Source organism: Dermacentor variabilis, chromosome 2 (assembly GCF_050947875.1).
Source record: "Dermacentor variabilis isolate Ectoservices chromosome 2, ASM5094787v1, whole genome shotgun sequence".
NCBI classification, from domain to species: Eukaryota; Metazoa; Arthropoda; class Arachnida; order Ixodida; family Ixodidae; genus Dermacentor; species Dermacentor variabilis.
The window spans coordinates 240372567-240393464 of NC_134569.1; the positions used below are offsets into that span (position 1 = coordinate 240372567).

The following is a 20898-nucleotide window of genomic DNA, read 5'->3' on the forward strand; positions in this document are numbered from 1 at the left end:
AAGATGCGCTCTTCCAAGAGGTTTTTTCCCAAAAGCCGGTGGGCGTGCACGGGGTGAGAAACTTACTTTTGAATCGCTGTCGGTACGGAGGCAACGACCACGCGGTGTTCATCAAACGTAATGCCCGGATCTTCTTACGCACTCCAGCTGGCTCAGCGCACGCGAGAATCTGAGGCGACAGTCTGATGACGAAGCTAGAATGACGAGCATGCCGCGACCACGCCAGTAACGCGCACACGAGCTCATTTCCGGCTACTCAAGTTGGCAGGCATCGCGAGCCCTACCAGCGTAGGATGCTTGATAGATAGACAGACAAACTCGAAGCGAACGAACTTCGCAAATAATTCTTCGCAGTAACCCATTAAGGCCCAAGAAAAATCTAGCAGTTACATTTGGTTGATTTTTCGTGCCAGACAACCTTTTCACACTGTAAATACACTGTGAAAGTTTTGTGAGTGGCACTTTATTCTTTGAAACGCGACGATAGTGTACTTTATAATCTATGCGGTGCCTTTACGGGAGCTAAACCAGATGTAGTCACGAAATGTATATGCTATAACATGGAGCTTCCGAAAACAAAAACGTTTGCAGCGAAGACTCAACCTAATTTTTGCGCAAGCCCGCATGAGCTTCTGGTAGCAAAATTAGCAATTTAGTGGGAAATAGTGTTTGTTATGGAGCTGTTTTTACTTGTTAAGTATGTAACATGACTTCATCAACTAACAAGGAAGGGCTTTGCTTTTGCTTTCTGAGGCGCCCGCAACGCAAGTATATTATTGACGCAAAAATATACACAATAATTCGTGATGAATACAGGCATTCAAAACTACAGCATTCAGTATTTGGCTGAGTGGTAACTGAAACATTCAAGAGAATGATGACATCTCCTGCAGTGACAGGCGGTTCTTGCGTTACAATCCTGTTGTATGATGGGTAGGTGTCATTTTCGTTAGAATTTTCGGTTATTTCAAGAGGCGGGGTCTACGTCTGGTTCAGTATTTCGGTTCCCCTACTTTTACTGCCTAACTCATCTCGACTGGCATAGGAATATACGTTGTCTTTGCTGTTTACTGTTCCTTCCCACTCATTTTCCAATTTTTAATAAAGGATGCATGAATCCTCTTTCTTTTGACATATTACTCATATGTGATGTCTAGATGATTTCTATTTATCTAAATTTACTCTAACACTGCTCGCTATTTTATTGAGTGAGATGGAAAGATCATCGTCATCTTTGTCGGCAGCAAGCAAGGAACCAGGAAGAATAATAGCAATGTTGATGTAATTCTAAACATATTGCCAAGTTCTAGTGACGGTCAAGAAGGCAGCAAAACTGCGATTACCGAAACTAGCGTTTTGTTCGGCGAACTTGTGCCCTCAAATACAGGCTACACTGAAAGAACAAAGATAGCGGCGAACACACTCGCGATCGTCGATAATCTGATCAGCGGGTCAAGCGCTTCGGATTTTATACATCATTCGTCGAATGCTCCAGAATAATCGCTAGGACCCGCGTGTCTTCCACAATGTTCTACACTATTCGCCTCGCGCATACATGGAATCAGATTACACAAGGTTCGGTGACACGCATCGGATGGAACCATCGATAACATTCCAGATGCCATCAGCCATACCATGCTGAATACGCCGGTTCTCGTCCGATCCCCGAAGCTAAGCAGCATTGGGCTCGGTCAGTACTTGGGAGGGAGACCACCGAGTGCTGATGGCACCCTTCTTTCCGCATTTGGATGGGGACGAAATACGAAAACACCCGTGGGCATAGATTTAGCTGCACGTTATAGAATTCCAGGTGGTCGAAATTTCCAGTCTTCCACTACGGCGTGCCTCATAATCAGAAGGTGGTTTTGGCACGTTAAACCCTATAATTTAATTTGACATTCCAGAAACTACCGCTACATGCGGGCGCATCCTGCGCTGTGCGATAACATTTCTTAGGCGGTGAAATGTGGTCGCCCGATAAAGATAAACAAGTACACATGTCAATAGCCCCCTTTTATAAGGCATCGACCCGATGCTGCAAACAAACAAAAGTAATAAACAAGAACACCCGTAGCAGAGAAACAACAAAATACGGAAGTTCATAAGCGTGCGTAAAAGGGCTTAAGACGCACCAAGTGGACCACCTCAGATGGTGCGTGGCGCCGCTGTGAATGGAAATGCCGTCGGGCACGACCTCATAGTCCAGTGCGCCAATACGTCAGATGATCTTGTAGGGTCCGAAATAGCGTCGCAATAATTCCTCACCTCGTCCTCGTCGGCATATCGGTGTCGAAACCCCAACACGGTCGCCGGGCTGGTACTCGACGTAGCACGTCTGGAGCACAGGAGAGATCCCAGAAGCGTGGAAGACAGCATGGGTGGTGCCAGTGCTCAAGTCCGGAAAGGATCCTGCAAACCTCACCTCATATTGGCAAGTATCGCTAACATCATGCGTATCAAAGTTGGTGGAAAGACTAATATGTACGAGGTTAACATGGTATCTTGAGCAAGGAAATAGACTGCCATCATGTATGAGCGGATTTCGTTCACGGTTGAGTGCCCAGGACAGTGTCTTGGATCTACTAAGCCACATCGAGCACCATCGCGTAGACGGCCTTTACACACTCGTCATCTTTATGGACGTTGCCAAGGCATACGACTGTGTGCTTCATACAGGCATCATCAACGGACTCCGAGCCATGGGCGTCTCGGGAAATGCTCTTCGTTTCGTCCATGACTTTCTCAGTGACCGATGTGTCCAAGTTAAGCTCGGAAGTATAACGAGTTACAAGCGACGAATTTCCCTCGGCGTCCCACAAGGAAGTGTCCTATCCCCCTTGCTTTTTAACGTTGCCATGGCCAGCCTTCCAGATGCCCTGAAAGTAGGTCGGGCGGCAGTTAAAATGTCCATCTACGCAGATGACATCTGCATTTGGATCTCGAGGTACCAACACAAACGTTTGGCCTGGATAGCCCAGGCCGCAATCTCTACTATCGATCGCCACTTATCGACGCTTGGCCTATCTTTATCAGCAGAAAAATCAGCCTTCATGCTTTCCCCGGGAGTGAGACGCAAGTCAACACGCCTGACGCTGAATATCAGAGGGCATTCAATTCTTCGTGCAACTCATGTTCGATTCCTGGGCGTCACCATCGACAAAAAGCTACTATGGCGTGGTGCGGTCGAAAGTGTTGTAGCTGCATCAGTGCGAAGAATCAACGCACTTCGTCGATTGGCAGGTGTACGTTGGCGAAACAATCCTATATCCATGCTTAATTTGAACGCTGCACTGATAACAAGCCGTATTCTCTATCAGCTCCCTCTGATATCACCGTCATCGAGTCAATTGGAGCGCTTGGAGGCAGTGCACAGAAAGGGATTTCGCTTGGCGATGGGAGTTCCAACGGCTGCTTCAAACAAGAAAGTCACTAATGAGGCAGAGTCTCTTCCACTCCGCCTCTTGGCATCTCAGGCCTTGCTGACGCAGCTATTAAGGCTGGGTGAGTCACGCGCAGGCATGGCGCTTCTACGGCGGCTAAAAGCAAGAACTCGCTCACATTTCCATGCGGCGCTGAACACCTTCTGATTTTTAGGATTGGACTGGCCTAAACGAAGTCGCAGGTGCAGCGAAGGTGCAGCGGTGGCGTAGAGGTAGAACACCCGCCTCGCCTGCAAGAGGTCCGTGGTTCAAATCCCGGTGCCGGCAATTTTCCACCGGATTAAAAAAAACAATCCGCGTGTTGATAAAATTGCACAAACAGGCCTGGAGTGTGGCCTGATCCCGGTGACCAGAACCGGTACCGCACTCCCTCACCAGAGCAGGATTGGTCACCCTGGTGCAGTACTTGGCCACAACCTCCTATGAACACAACAATCAAACCCCGGCCCTCAGTCCCCAGCAGCTGCGAAGGAACTGACCACGGCGGCGGTCAGACCTGCGACGCAGCAGAGGGTGCTAAAAATCACTGGCTTCGGACAGGCCGCCATTGGAATATGAACCTGGCAACGTTTAACGCTAGAACGTTATCTAGTGAGGCGAGTCTAGCAGTGCTATTGCAGGAATAAGAGGGCAGTGAATGGGATATAATAGGGCTCAGTGAAGTTAGGAGGCCAAAAGAAGCATATACAGTGCTAAAGAGTGGGCACGTCCTGTGCTACCGGGGCTTAGCGGATAGAAGAGAACTAGGAGTCGGATTTCTGGTTAATAAGAATATAGCTGGTAACATACAGGAATTCTATAGCATTAACGATAGGGTGGCAGGTCTTGTTGTGAAACTTAATAAGAGGTACAAAATGAAGATTGTACAGGTCTACGCCCCTACATCCAGTCATGATGACCAGGAAGTCGAAAGCTTCTATGAAAACGTGGAATCTGTGGTGGGTAGAGTCAAAACTAAATACACTATACTAATGGGCGACTTTAATGCCAAGGTAGGCAAGAAGCAGGCTGGAGACAAGGCAGTGGGGGAATATGGCATAGGCACTAGGAATAGATCTGATCAAGAAACGCCAATGTATGAAAGCATCTAACCCTACAGCTAGAATAGAACTAGCAGAACTTTCGAAGTTAATCAACAAGCGTAAGACAGCTGACATAAGGAAGTATAATATGGATAGAATTGAACATGCTCTCAGGAACGGAGGAAGCCTAAAAACAGTGAAGAAGAAACTAGGAATTGGCAAGAATCAGATGTATGCGTTAAGAGACAAAGCCGGCAATATCATTACTAATATGGATGAGATAGTTCAAGTGGCTGAGGAGTTCTATAGAGATTTATACAGTACCAGTGGCACCCACGACGATAATGGAAGAGAAAATAGTCTAGAGGAATTCGAAATCCCGAAGGTAACACCGGAAGAAGTAAAGAAAGCCTTAGGAGATATGCAAAGGGGGAAGGCAGCTGGGGAGGATCAGGTAACAGCAGATTTGTTGAAGGATGGTGGACAGATTGTTCTAGAGAAACTGGCCACCCTGTATACGCAATGCCTCATGACCTCGAGCGTACCGGAATCTTGGAAGAACGCTAACATAATCCTAATCCATAAGAAAGGGGACGCCAAAGACTTGAAAAATTATAGACCGATCAGCTTACTGTCTGTTGCCTACAAAGTATTTACTAAGGTAATTGCAAATAGAATCAGGAACACCTTAGACTTCTGTCAACCAAAGGACCAGGCAGGATTCCGTTAAGGCTACTCAACAATAGACCATATTCACACTATCAATCAAGTGATAGAGAAATGTGCAGAATATAAGCAACCGTTATATATAGCTTTCATTGATTACGAGAAAGCGTTTGATTCAGTCTAAACCTCAGCAGTCATGGAGGCATTACGGAATCAGGGTGTAGATGAGCCATATGTAAAAATACTGGAAGATATCTATAGTGGCTCCACATCCACCGTAGTCCTCCATAAAGCAAGCAACAAAATCCCAATAAAGAAAGGCGTCAGGCAGGGAGACACGATATCTCCAATGCTATTCACAGCGTGTTTACAGGAGGTATTCAGAGACCTGGATTGGGAAGAATTGGGGATAAAAGTTAATGGAGAATACCTTAGTAACTTGCGATTCGCTGATGATATTGCCTTGCTTAGTAACTCAGGGGACCAATTGCAATGCATGCTCACTGACCTGGAGAGGCAAAGCAGAAGAGTGGGTCTAAAAATTAATATGCAGAAAACTAAAGTAATGCTTAACAGTCTCAGGAGAGAACAGCAATTTACAATAGGCAGCGAGGCACTGGAAGTCGTAAGGGAATACATCTACTTAGGGCAGGTAGTGACGGCGGATCCGGATCATGAGACGGAAATAATCAGAAGAATAAGAATGGGCTGGAGTGCGTTTGGCAGGCATTCCCAAATCATGAACAGCAGGTTGCCGTTATCCCTAAAGAGAAAAGTATATAATAGCTGTGTCTTACCAGTACTCACCTACGGGGCAGAAACCTGGAGGCTTACGAAAAGGGTTCTACTCAAATTGAGGACGACACAACGAGCTATGGAAAGAAGAATGATATGTGTAACGTTAAAGGATAAGAAAAGAGCAGATTGGGTGAGGGAACAAACGCGAGTTAATGACATCTTAGTTGAAATCAAGAAAAAGAAATGGGCATGGGCAGGACATGTAATGAGGAGGGAAGATAACCGATGGTCATTAAGGGTTACGGACTGGATCCCAAGGGAAGGGAAGCGTAGCAGGGGGCGGCAGAAAGTTAGGTGGCGGTTGAGATTAAGAAGTATGCAGGGACGGCATGGCCACAATTAGTACATGACCGGGGTTGTTGGAGAAGTATGGGAGAGACCTTTGCCCTGCAGTGGGCGTAACCAGGCTGATGATGATGATGATGAAACGAAGTCGCCTTGACCCGCCATGGTCTTTTCCGGACGTTACCTGCAGCCTCACTGTACCCCACCCTACCGACGAAACGCACCATTTCAACTGCCGAAGCAAAGTTTATTGTGCTGGACCACTTGAGCACTGTGTTTCGAAGCCATCTACAAGTGTACACAGACGGTTCGGTGTGCGCACGAACAGATAGCTGTGCAGCGGCATTCTGCATACTATCCCTTGATGTGTCATGGTCTGGCCGACTGGATCGCATAGTTTCCTCTACAATAGTAGAAAGCGCCGCAATCGCCGCGGCTTTGCGGAAACTACGGGCCTTTTCTGCATGAGATGTCGTGGTGCTGACGGATTGCAAGTCAGCATTACAGAGATTACATCGGGGCCTACCTCTAGAGAAATTTACAAGGCAGTCTCTGGCACTGATCGACGGCCTAACGAGCAAAGGATTTCACATAAGGTTTCAGTGGATTCCATCACACGCAGGAATTGATGGAAACGAGGAAGCTGACGCCCTTGCACGCCTAGCGCTGACATGTGTCCCAAAAGTGAAAGCTCCAAAAGCTTCTCGAAGCCCTAAGGGTGCAATCCGCCTTCAGTTTAGAGAGATGCACAAGAATCCACACGAATCCTGTGTGACTCATGGATTTACACGCGAACAAGCGACGCTTTTATACCGCATCAGAACCGACTCCGCGTACACCCCAGCTTGCTTATTCAAGACTGGGCTTCGCGCTTGCCCACTCTGTGTTTTCTGTGGTGACATTGGCGACATCGAACATTTCATTTGGCTATGCTCGCAGTTTGACACAGAAAGAAAAGCGATGGTCGACAACCTACAAAAAAGCGGTCTCACGCACAGGACCTTTGAAGACGTTGTTTTCCCCGGAGGGCCCGCGGCATTCAGGAAGAGAGCGCAACGACTGCTGATAGCCTTCCTGCGAGACACGGGGCTCATCGACGCCTGGTGACACACCCCTGATCTCAACTCGAAGGAGGATCAGGCGGAACAATTGCCGGCATGTATGCCAGGCTAACCCCGCCTGCTTCACCACCACCACCACCACCACCGTTACGATCACGCCCTTCTGCTTAACACAAGAGCGGCAATGGATTGAAAGTGACACCGGTGTCAACGCCCTTTATTAGCGGGCGCTTAAGTAGAGGTATTCATTTTTAACTATAAAGTGACAGAATTATTTTCTTTCCCTACCACACCTATATATAATTAGTTAGAAATGTTATTTTCTATGACTAAATTCAAGTTGTGTTGTCTTTTAATTAAAAATGGACATTCTTTAACCATGCTTGTTCTCTCCTCACCTAGTCGCGCTTCAATCGCTGTTCCCATAAGCGCCTCTGCTGATGTCGGTGACGATTGCTTCTGCAGCGCATTTCGACTGAAACGTCAGGACCCATTTGAATTGATATTGCTGTCGTCTTGCTGAATAGTTCACACGTAGGACAGCAATACGATCTTTACAGCCCATACAACTGTTCTGGTTGATGGGCTTGTTCTTGACGGAATTTATGATAAAGCCAATGATACCTATATATTCTCATTGCAACAAACACATGTCATAAAGAGCCCAATTCCTTTAATAAAGCAAACATTTATAGCTAACTTCCTATGGTTTGGCGCTTCTTCGTTGTCGCTCCTTCGTCATGTAAAGTGGAGTTTCCTGTTGCTCTATATCCCGGATCGGCCCACTGTAGTCGTTGCGCCGACCCTGGGCACTATGTCACGCGAAAATTGGCCAATCCCGAGACAGTATACTGCGCTGTCACGTGGGTCACGTGCTAGGGGTCTCTGCGTCTTGGCGTCTTCACCGGCAGGCAGGTAATCGCTATAATGCAAAACTCTGTGCATAATTCTTGGCATTCTTGGCAGCAGTAGCGGCGTGTCGACAAGCGCTAAACCTCTGTACTGCAAATTGCAGGCATCTACGGAGCATCGTTGAAGCACTACGGAACACCAGAGCAAACTGCCGATTTCCAATGACGGCATCATCGGACTGGGAAAAGCCTGCTATCTGCTGCACTATCGTCATGTTCAACCGGGACACGTGTTAAGCCAGCACCGACAGAAGCGACGCCCAGCATTGGACGCTACCGAGTATAAGAAGAGCACCGGAGGCGATGTCCTACCATTCTTGGCAGCAGTAGCGGCGTGTCGACGAACGCTAAACCTCTGTTCTGCAAATTTCAGGCATCTACGGATCATCGTTGAAACACTACGGAACACCAGAGCAAACCGCCGATTTCCAATGACGGCATCATCGGACTGGGAAAAGCCTGCTATCTGCTGCACTATCGTCATGTTCAACCGGGACACGTGTTAAGCCAGCACCGACAGAAGCGACGCCCAGCATTGGACGCTACCGAGTATAAGAAGAGCACCGGAGGCGATGTCCTACCATTCTTGGCAGTAGTAGCGGCGTGTCGACAAGCGCTAAACCTCTGTTCTGCAAATTGCAGGTTAGTTGGAACCAGTTTTCTGTAGGTTGTACTTAGTTGCGTCTTGTTCTTGTCGCCACTGCTGCTGCCATTGTAGTATTCCTGCTTTTCTTTTTATGTGGGTGTGTTTTCCTTGCAAACATGCCACTTTCAGACGACGATGCATGTCCGGGTTGTAAGGTAAGTTGTGAAAAGGGGCTGGTTTGCGGAGAATGTTCCTTCATGTACCATTTCGGTAACTGCTCAGGGGTAGCTGAAACAACTTACAAATCAAAAAGCGAAGCATGGCGGAAGGGTTGGCTTTGCCAAACATGTAAGATAGCTCAGCCGAGAGGTAGCCAAAGCAACAAAACAATAAAAGAACAAGATGCAGACATAGCGATTGTGCTTCAAGGTATTCATGCAAAACTAGAAAGCCTCATGAGACTAAAGGACACAGCAGAAAAAATTGAGCACGCAGTGGAAGTGATGTCAGACAAATATGACGAAGTTATGGTACACATGCGCAATCATGACAAAGAAATATCGCAGCTAAAAAAAAAACGAGTCGAATCAAATGAATTTCAAGACCGCGCAACTGAAAAACGACAGATAACTCAATATCTAAACAACCTTGAATGGCAAAGCAGAAAACTAAATCTCGAGTTCCGTGGCATACCCGTCAGTGAAAACGAAGACTTATTGTCAAAAATCAATGAAGTGGCAGCGGAGCTTCACATTCCAGAAATAACTAAATACAACATTGTGCAAAGCGACAGACTTCCAGCACCTAAAGATAAGATACCAGGTATCATAGCACATTTTACAAGACAGGATTTGAAGGCTCAGTTTTTACGAAAGAAAACAGAACTCAACCAGTCAAAAATGAGCTGCTACATTCAGGAAAATTTGACCAAACACAGCAGGGTATTGCTTGAGGTAACCAGGCAATGGGCCAAAGGGCACGATTTCAAATACGCCTGGCATCGGAACGGCAAAGTTTTTGTCCGCCAGAAAGATGGAACAACAGTAGATCATGTAAAATGCAAGGAGGACTTAGCCAAGATTAAATAGACTTAAGTTTCTTTTTTTTCTTTTCCCTATTATGGCTTCATACAAAGATTACATTACACCATCCGAATTTAAAGATGTTTGTGGTCTGGAATATGCCAGTTCACTTAAGCTGTTTCACCTCAATGCAGTCAGCTAAGAAAAAATGCGCTCAGTTCGAAATTTTGTTCAGCAACCTTGATTTTGCTTTTGACATCATTATGCTTACGGAGACCTGGTACACAGAAGAAGCTAATGCATTATGCTTACCCTCCTACAACACCTATTTGGTGAACCGAACTACCTCTCGTGGAGGAGGTGTGGCAGTGATGGTGAAGGAACATCTTGTCTGTGACCAAGTGCCGAATTTTTCTTGCGTGCATGAAGACTATAAAATTTTATGTTTGACGGTCGACAAACAACCTTTAAGCCTAGTATACCGGCCTCCGAGCGGAAATGTGCAAAACTTTTTGGTATTTCTAGATTCTTAGCTTATTTTCATTTGCAAAAGTAAACAATCTGTAATCATCGGCGGAGATTTTAACATTAATATGCTTGGAGATCTGCACGCTAAACGGGAATTTGAGCAATTAGAGCCTATGGATGTATGAAAGGAATTATTAAGCCTACCAGAATTACGCCCACATCTTCGTTGCTTGATATGTTTGTAACCAACTTGCATGCATCTAATATGAAGGCCGGAATTATGTACACACATATAAGGGATCACTTCGGTATATATATGTGTTTAGACTAACATATGCGTAAAACGAAACCCACACAGCAATACTTTCAGGACTTTTCGTTAACGAATATGGACATTTTCAAATTACAAATTTCTGGTGTAGATTGGCGTATTGTGCTGAACGAAACAGATGTGGAAAGTGCATTTAATATCTTTCTGAGTCTGTCCTTAGATGTCTACAATAAATGTTTTCCCAAAAAAGTCTTTTCAAAGCCAAAGAGGATACGTAAGCCATGGATTACAAAAGAACTTCTCAGACAGATTGACATTAGAGATAAATTGTATGCAAAATTCATGGCTACACGCAATCCAGATATAATAAAGACGTTTAAAGTATTCGGCAATAAATTAACGAAGGAGATCAGAGCTGCCAGAAATGACTACATTTGCAATTTCTTTCAGAGTTCTGCAGGAAAGACAAACGAAATATGGGAAAAACTAAATACAGTTGTAAATCGCCACAATAACTTTAGCTTTGTTACAAAGATTGAGCGTAACAATGAAGAGATCACATGCGCTCGTTTAGGGGATGAATTTAACAAATACTTTGTTCATATTAATGTAGAACGTCCGACTGAAGGAGCACTCGATTATATCAGAACTAAAAACCAGGAATCCCCTTTTTTTTAGTCCTATAACAGAGCCTGATGTTATTTCGGCGTTCCGAGGACTAAATAACAATAAATGCAGCGACGCAGACGGTATAAAAGTTGCACCTGTCAAACATGTAAGAGAACTACTTTCACCGTGCATAACGCACATATTTAATCTGTGTTTTTTACAGGGAGTGTTTCCAAAACAGTTGCAGGTTGCTAGGGTGACTGTGCTCTATAAAAAAAAAGGCGATAAGACTGACATCAGAAACTACAGACCCGTGTCCATACTCCCTGTTTTTTCTAAAGGGCTGGAAAAAGTAATTTACGCCAAAATAATGAATTTCTGCTATAAATACGGTATACTTTCCCAGTCACAATTTGGCTTCCGTAAACACAGGTCGACGGAACAGGCTTTGCTGGAGCACAAAAAATTTATTTTAAACGCCTTTGAAAAAACAAGTAGCCTTGGGTGTTTTTGTAGACTTCACAAAAGCGTTTGATTTTCTTAAACATTCGATCTTACTCAAAAAGTAAGATATATAGGGGATCCGTGGTAATGCACTGCACTTTTAGCATCTTATTTAGAAAATCGACAACAGTATGTCTACCTCAATGGTTTCTCTTCCGGTTAAAAAACAATAACATCAGGAGTACCTCAGGGAAGTATCCTTGGACCACTTTTATTTAATATCTATTTGAATAACATTATATGTATTAATCCGAACGTTAAACATATCATTTATGCCGATGACACGACTATGCTTTTCTCAGCTGCATGTCCGAATGACTTAATTTCTGAAGCAAATAGCTCACTATAGCGTTTGAATGAGTGGTCAAGTGCTAATGCGTTAGAAAATAAACACGGCCAAGACGAAAGCCATACTTTTCCGTCCGAGGAATAAGAGCGTTTTTATAAATACAGATGTTTTGTTAGGCGATTCCAAAATAGAAATACTCCGCGCATTCAAAACTCTTGGCCTTGTGTTCAACGAGAACTTAACGTGGGAAAACCACGTGGAACAAGTTGTTTCTAAGATTTCAAGTGTCGTAGGAGCTACGTACATTAATAGAGAGGTCAAGGTTATTCTTTACAATACATTATTTCACTCTCACATTGATTATGCACATTTAGTTTGGGGCACTACGGCTGTTACAAATTTACGTAAAATTCTTACAATTGTGAGTGACGTGACGGTGCTTGGCCCAGTTGGTGTGGGCTGCTACAGATGGCGCAACGTGACCGGCGCAACAAGTAGCCGCAGCGACATCGTCACCTACCTTGTCCTGCTTCCGTTTCCGGGAGCCTCGCTTGTTTTTGCTGTTTGCCCGCGATGGGCGAGTCAGTCAAGCCATTGCCGCTGGAGTGATCAGTCGGTGTGTTAAATGTAACCTTAACCCACATTAAACCGTTACCCTACTATGCGAGTCTTCCTGCGTTCAGTCCAAGCCTCACACAATGCAAGAAAGAATATTGCGACATGTTCTCGGTGTTCCTCGAGATCATCCATCTCTGCCTTTGTTTGAAAAGTTGGAAATTATGAAAATTACTCACATGTATCCATACCGTGTGTGTTTAACATATAAATAGGGTGTGCAAGAAAACAAACTTTCTCTCAGCTTTAGCTTCTCTGTCAAAGAAAGCTCCTTTATACAATACACGTAGTAGGGAACTTTGGAACGTAGAGACGTGTAGAACTACCTATGGACAGCAAATGATGAAAAGAAAACTGCCAGAATTATAAATTTTTGTCAGACACGCTATACAACTAGAACATACAGCAATTAAAATTGTTCTTTTCTGCCTCAGTTGTACTTCCCTGAACATTGTTCTCGTTTGTATAATTGGTATGTATATCAAATTTGTTTGTCTTCTGACGTGCTTCCTGAACTCTTTCTTTCTTCATTGTGAAATCTAGTGATGAATGTTCGTGATATACCATTATGCAGATGTTAATAAGCCGTTGTTGTGTGTATGATGTTTACATATGTCTTCTAGCAGTGTCCTAAAAACGTAATGTCATTACTACAGTTACATGTTCCCATGTTTGGGAATGTGCATATTTATACGCCACAAAGACGCTTGTAGTTATAGGTATTATTTTTGTACAATCAAAAGTGTTTTTATTTCTTGTCGATAGCTGAACTGTCTGCCTTTATGGAATGTTTTCTTTCTTGCTTTGGGGGGGGGGGGGGGACCTAGTCAAGCTGTCTGTTTCAGCTTTTTCTTCCCTTACCTCCCCCATCACGTTGATGGAAAAAAATAAAGGTTATTATTATTCTTATATAGTCGGTTGTGTAGCATTTATTTATTTATTTATTTATTTAAACGCATCACGACGGCTTTGCTTCTCAGGTTACAACATGTGGGTTGCATCTGCATAACTTTGTTTTATGAGGTTCGGAGTGAACTGGAGCCACTGTCATGTGATTTCTAGCATTAAATAAAACGGTAATATATTCAGTGTATTTCTAGCACGTTTCTCATTTCATCCTTCATTTAGAAAAACTATGATTTTGCTTGCGTTCCTTATCGCGTCAATAAAGATGACAGAATTCTATAAAATTCGGCATAATCGCGAAATGGGCTATTTGGTCCATCTTCTCAGTGCGTTATATATATAGGTTGTCCCACATAAAGTGAGCCAAAGTTTCAAAAATGAAAGGCACTCCGGATGCGAGTTGAATCTAATGCATAATGTTGGCACCGGCCTACCTTTACTCAGGCTATTCTTTATTTTACCCTTAACTAACGTATTAGTTTTGATGCATAAGGTTTAATGCATAATCAACGTTTTAAGTATTAGCTGCAGACCCCAAGTGTGATACGCAAACTTGTAAAGCACCTTGAGTAACCTCTCAAGTTGTTTCCAACATGATATATCTCACGTGGTCCTTTCTTCCACGTTCCAAAGAAAGCCCGCGAAGTCTGAAAAAAAATAGCACGTGACGGGGTGATTTGTGCACTGTTATTGTGCTGCTGTCAAGCGCGCGATGGATGAACAAGGTCGGCTGCAGCGAGACTGGCCCGCGACAGGGGGTTATGTGTGCTGTACGTATCTGGGCATGCGGCTTTTATCGCATGGCGGCGCAAATGCGTGCTGCTGGCCGAGCGGCGCCGAAGCGATAAAGCGGGTCAGGAGACGAAAGAGAACAAGAACATAACTTTATTTTTTGATGCTCGTAATGGGCAAAAGGGCTGCCGACGGAGTGTAATGAGGATGAGCGGGGAGGCGGCGTTAGGGCCGGAATGATTTTCCAGTGACCTTCAATACAAAAAGCGCCCGTTGATTATAATGCCTCTTCGAAGAGATCAACATCTGCGTCAATGCAGATAAGACATTACATAGAAACATTTTCCGAGGCGTTCTTGATCATGGTACCAGGGATGGAAATTGCGGACTTGTCTTATTTTTCCCCTGATGTTGTGGTTGGTGTCCGGTATACCTGATATATGACGTAGCCCCAGAGAAAGAAATCGAGAGCAGTTAAATCTGGAGGCCCGGCATGGGCCGAGCAATGGGCCCATGCCGTCCAATCCAGTGCTGCGGAAATACTTCATGCAGCCATTTGCAGGCTTTGCTCACGGAATTTCGCAAAGAAATTTCTCAAGCGCCCCAGCACGGATGTTGTCGACGCATCTATCGCCTGTAAGCGTGTTATCAAAAAATACGGGGCGAATGATAGTGCCACCGTAAATTACACAGCACACATTAACCGACCAATGATATTGGTGATGTGTCTTCAAAATCCAGTGAGGGTTTTTGTCACCCTACTAGTGAGCGTTGTGGATGTTCACTTGGGCATTACGTGAGAAGGTAGGTTCATCGGTTCATACTATTTTGTTCACAAGCCTGGGTCCTCTTCCGTCTTGATTGTAAACCAATTTGCAAAGTCCTTTCGATTTTGGAAATCGCGGGGCTCCAAAATTTGGTGCAGCTGCAAGGGGTACGGATGAAGTTGTCTCTTCTCAAGTACTCCCCACACTGAAGACTGACGCTCCAGCTTCAGCATCCACACTACGAACACTTGCATATGTGCCTGAAGAAAACTTTGACAGAATATCTGTCTCCACGTCCCGGCCCAGGATTGAAGATTTATGTCGTTTCTTCGTAAAAGTACCAGTCTGTCTCAGCGTTTCATATGCGCGCACAATAACCATTGAGCTCGGTCGCGTACCTGGATGTCAGCGTTGAAATAGCTCAACTGCGCGCCTTCTATGTCCACTTGACGCACCTAGAGCAAAAACCATATCCGCTCTTTCCTCATTGGAGTAAGCAATATCTGCCGCTCAATGTTGGTCACAGTCAAATAGCGTTGCTGTGGAGAACACGCAGGGATACGGGCGCCTGAGGAGCACTGGATATATTGCAGTTCACTGGGATTGGTAAAAGCGAGGCACATAAGGCAGGATCTACGCCCGGTAAACTGGAACAGCCTGCGGGCGCACTTTCTAAGGGACTGATGCGCCAGTCACGGTGCCCAAGTGTGAAGCCAGACGTGGCCACCCAGTACTGTGACCACGAAGCGATGCACACATGCGGGGTGCAAGATCGAAAAAGAACGTCTGGTAGACAGTAAGCGTAAGAAGGAGAGCAGACGGGGACAGTGCGAAAAGAGTCACCGTCTGAAGAAGACATGCGTAATCTTCCCTGAATATAGCCGAGGTTTTTTTCCCCATTAGTTAGTTTTGTCCCCGTGTGATTTATCCGCTGTTATTCGAGCCCTATGGTTTAAAGTTGTAGCATCATCGTTCAATTCGAAGCTACTACAAGGTAATTTGTGTACAAAGGCAAAATTGTAGCAGCCGTCATCGCCTTAAATCTTTCCCACGCGCTTCGCCTGTTCCTTCTTTCAAGCAGAATCAAAATGCTGCTTTCGTCTGTTCTTATTCGTATGGTATGGTATGAAGAACTTTATTTGGTCCCGAAGGTCAACCATAGGTTGTCGCGGGCCGCTCCCACGTTGGGACTGTCAGGCCGAGCCCTTCAGCCACATCGCGGGCCTTCTGGACTGCCCGTAATTGGTCAGAGAGTGATTCGCTGTGTAGCATTTGCCGCCACCATTCTTCTTCCTTGTCACAGTCTGTGAAGACCGCGGGGCACTGCCAAAGCATGTGGTCAAGAGTAATGATGCCATTGCACTTATTACAGTTGGTTTGAGTGTCCCTTTTAGGATAGATCCTGTTAATAAAATCTGGACTTGGGTATGTTCTTGTCTGTAGCAAACGTAATGTGACCGCTTGGGCTCTGCAAAGCTTACCGTGTGGCAATGGGTATTCCCTTCTGCTTAAATAATAATGCTTCGTAATTTCGTTATATGTTAATAATCGATCCCTGTGTTCCCCGGGTGAAGTGTAAGTTGCTCGGTCTTGAAGTGCACGGCTAGAAAGTCCTCGTGCTGCTTCATTTGCCACCTCATTGAGGTTTCTCCGAGCTCCGTCCAATACCCCCAGATGTGCAGGAAACCAGCGGATACCTTCACCAGGCATAACGCCCTGTCAAGGGCCAGTTTCACTGCAGCCGACCTTGTTCATGCATCGCACGCTTGAGAGCAACACAATAACAGTCCGCAATCAACCTGTCACGTGGTATGTTTTTTTCTTATTTCGCGGGCTTTCTTTGGAACGCAGAAAAAAGGACCACGTGAGATATACCGCGTTGCAAATAATTTAGTGAGAGGTTTCTCAAGGTGCTCAACAACTTTGCGTATCACACTTGGGGTCTGCAGCCAATACATAAAATGTTGATTAATTAAATATAGCTAACCGTTAGTTAGGGAAAAATAAGAAATATAGCCTGAGTAACTCTACGCCAGTGCCAACATTATGCATTCGGTTCAACTATCGTCCGGAATGCCGGTCTTATTTAAAACTTTTGCTTAAGTTATGTGGAATAAGCTGTATAGATGGACGCATGCTAACAGAAATTTAAGTTGTGAGCGAAACGCTGTCCAGTCATGTTTCGTTTCTTACGTCTCTCTGTGCGTGTCAGCTACCGCGCTTCCAAAAAGAAATACATCATTGTGATATAATATTGAATCTATTCAGATCAAAATACTACAAAGTTCATAACTGTCGGCTGATGGAGTTACACAAATAATTTATAGACAGGGGCTCTGCAGAACACTTTTAATCAATAGAACAATTCTCTGCAAGCTAAAATAAATTACGTTGTTGTATTCGCGCTTTGTGACAGAAAGGGATTACAGAATTGTGATATCTATGCTTTGCACAGAGTTCGTAAATTGTAAAGTTAATAATTCTGTGCACTTTATGAACTGACTCGTTTTCGAAAACTTTTGTGATATATTCGGGGTCCCAAATAGATATTCCAGCAAGTTACATTCAAGCAGCATCTAAGGGATCCGGTTTATTGGAACAGAAAGCTGGAGCTATTACCGAGCTAAAACATCCTTTACAGGCAACTTCTGAGTGACTGACCTATCCGCCATGCTTGCTTAGTGGCTTTCGAATTGCGCTGCTATATACGAGGTCACGGGATCAAATTCAGGCCAAGGTGGCCCCATTTTTATGGGAGTGAAATGCAAAAAAAAAGAACCCGTGGGCTTAAATTTAGGCGCACGTTAAAGAACCCTAGGTAGTGAAAATTATCCATTAGCCCCTAAATACGGCGTGCCTCATAATCATATCGTGGTTCGGGCACGCAAATCCCGACAATTACTTTTTTTTTTTCATATTGACTGCCCTACGATGGTTCCGGGTTATGTTCAGTGTAAAGAAAGTCGCAGTTTCGCCTGAAAGGTGAGACATTGATTGCGATAGCAAATTATTAATTACTATTAGCCATACACAAGAACGTTTATAATTTGATCAGCCGTAAGAATTGCTGTAAACATTTACCTACTAACTAAATTAACAAGCGCGACGCCCGCACAGGCAAACGTGAACACATCTTCCTCGGTGACCACGCGCGCTCGCTGTCACAACGCTGGTGTGGTGAACAGTGGCAGCAGAGGTGAGCGAATTGTCATTCGTGCTGCCTGTCGCTTTAAAACGAAATGTGCGCGAGGGAAGCCATCAGCTATCTCGAAGAGGGGGGGAGGCTAGCCTGCGAACGCACCACAGAATAAATCCAAGATAGGACGCGCGCGGCCGGAGTAGAAGCGGAGACGCACGCAACCCTTTCCAGCCCCCTCCTAGCGCGCGCACATCTCCCCGTTCCTTTCGTTCCGCCCACGCGAAAGTACATCGCGCATGTGACCTACTTTCTCGCGCGCGCAAGACGCCGCCGCGCCAAGCCACCTTGCTTCCCGGCTCATCCTCGTGTGGTTTCCCTCGTATCGGCAGCATACAGTGCGCGGCCATGATCGCGTCGAACTTGGACTTTATAAGGGGCCTCACGGCGGTGGCGACGCCAAGGAAGACAGCGGCAGTTCGCTTGCAGTGTCCATGCAATTTCTATTGCAATAAAGGCCCCCGCAGTATAGCGCGGATGAACTGATGTGTATGTTTGACAATTAAGCGTACATGTGTTACGATGAGATAACCATTAAGTGGCCAGCTGAAAATTTACCGACTTATCTCCCGAGGCTTAGCCCGCATGACGAGATACAGTGATGAAATTCGTGCAGCTTCTCCGTCAAAACGACAGTCCCATTTGAGGCTAAGCTGTGTTATCGACAAAATATCAGTGCAACGCCTTCGGACCACTCGGGCATTAAAAATCGTTTTGTCCTCACTTAGGCTTAAAACATGTTGGGATGGCAAAAAGAAAAGAAAAAAGAAATAATGAAACAAGATCCAAGTTCAACGTGCGTGCTTCGGAGTCTGTCCGTTGCCCATGAATGTTTAGGAAAGCATAAAGCACCAAGCCGTGATACGCTTAACACTAGAGCGAAGGCCGGGAGGTCATGTAAACCTCGACGACGCTGCCGAAGATAGCGGCGATGTCTGGGACCCCTCGGATAAGCAAGCGCCGAGACACAGACTTAGAGACGAAGGACCAACAAGTGCCTCCTGTCGTACAGCCTCTTGCTCTTTCCGAAGACCTAGCAGACAAATCAGCGAAACGCAGAAGTTAATTTTGACAGCTAGTCTAGCCCACAAGACGCATTGAAAATGCAGTTCACAGTATACGGGGCGTATCAGTGTCAAAAAAAGGGGGGGGGGGCAGGAGAAGCTAGACGTAACCTGCCGCAAAGAATGAAATATTAATAAAGACTACGCTAAGTGGTAGAAATAGGCAGCGTATTGAGAAACCATTTATTTAACGAGCAACACTCACTCCAACAATTTTAACTAAAGGATAAGTGAACGCGACGTTGCAAGATCTGGAACACATGCACGAAAGTCGAGAACACACGGCTCCGGTAATCGTACTGGCACCGACACCATACTACGATCGGCAAAGAAACGAAAGCAACAACCAGGCTCCAAGAAATTTGATTAGCAAATTTTCAGTCACTCTTTGCTACGCTTAAAAGCATCCTCTTCCACGCCCAACCCGAATAGAGAAAACCCGAATCAAGCGCCAATGTATATGTATTTATGCATCGTAAACTTAGCGCTAACATCAATTGGCCACATTTTGCACTGTTTTAGACCTCGTCACTCACGTGGAGCACGAACAGACTTAAGGCAGGATAACAATGTCAACTTTCCTCGACATCAAACTGTCCTCTTTTTAACAAAGTTAACCACGTACATGCATTGTACAGGTTATACAGTTTCGGTTGGAATAAGAGGACAGCTGTTTCGTTGGATTTCATATTTTCTGAGTCAGGGGTGTTCTCATGATGGCCAGGAATGGCAGCAGGACACCAAGTTAGATGAAAGGGGGGTGCCTAAAAGAAGCGTGCCAAGTACTTTTGAACGTAGTCATGCATAAATTACCCACCCTGCTGCCAACGTCAGTGCATATATCAACGTATGAGACGAAATCTCACTGTGGTCGTCGGGCTACGACTGTTCTGACGTTCAAAAACAGCTTCTGGAAGGAATAGATATCGCAGTGCGCTTTCTAACAAAGCGTAGTACAGATGTTTTCGCCGAAAAGTCTGCAGTATAACCATTTACAATGAGGCGTCACGACAAGCTGAGCCTTTCAGTTAACGAGAATGTACTTCCTATCATGCGGACACATTGCTTTCTTGGAGTCACCCTGGACCGAACGCTAACGTGGGGTGCTCTTATATTCAGCATTGAGAAGCGTGTAAATCGCACATTGAATAACTTGCGATTCATCCCCGGGACGAAATTGCGTCGCACAATACAATCCGTTTTAGCGCCTCATATAGCTCTCGCACGCAAGCCATCGCATATTCATTAGCATTCGTGCAAGGTTTATTGCAGTCAAATCAATGATAGCCGTTGTTTTTGGATTTTCCTCGCTTTACTGCGTTCAACCGTCAGTAGTCTTGCGATAGCAGAAGCAAATAAATCGCCCATTCAAATTCTTCGCATTCAAGAAATCTACGCAAGCTTCATTCGCTTATCGAAAACATTGTGCTCACCAGCTTCGTGACCAACTTCTATAAAGGAGTGGGCGAACTGCTGACACTTTAAGACCTCATGAAGAGGCACTTCCACTACAAAAGAAGTTTCTCCGTCAAGATATCAGCCATCCTCCTTGGCAGCTCATCACGACTTCTGTGACGATGAACATCCCAAGAATTAAAAAAAAAAACAGATCGTCGACGCATTAGCTAGAAGCAGAGGATTTCACGCTTTATCAATTGCACTGGTTTCAGGAGAGTTACACAATCG

The 20898-nt window shown here is 45.1% G+C and overlaps 1 protein-coding gene and 1 pseudogene across 1 annotated transcript in view; one reads left to right on the forward strand and one right to left on the reverse strand.

Moving 5' to 3' along the window:
• Positions 1-20898, reverse strand: part of LOC142573178 (alkaline phosphatase-like) — a 192742-nt gene that overhangs the window by 105459 nt on the left and 66385 nt on the right. The gene's annotated exons all lie outside the window — the stretch shown is intronic.
• Positions 1621-1729, forward strand: LOC142573489 (5S ribosomal RNA; annotated as a pseudogene).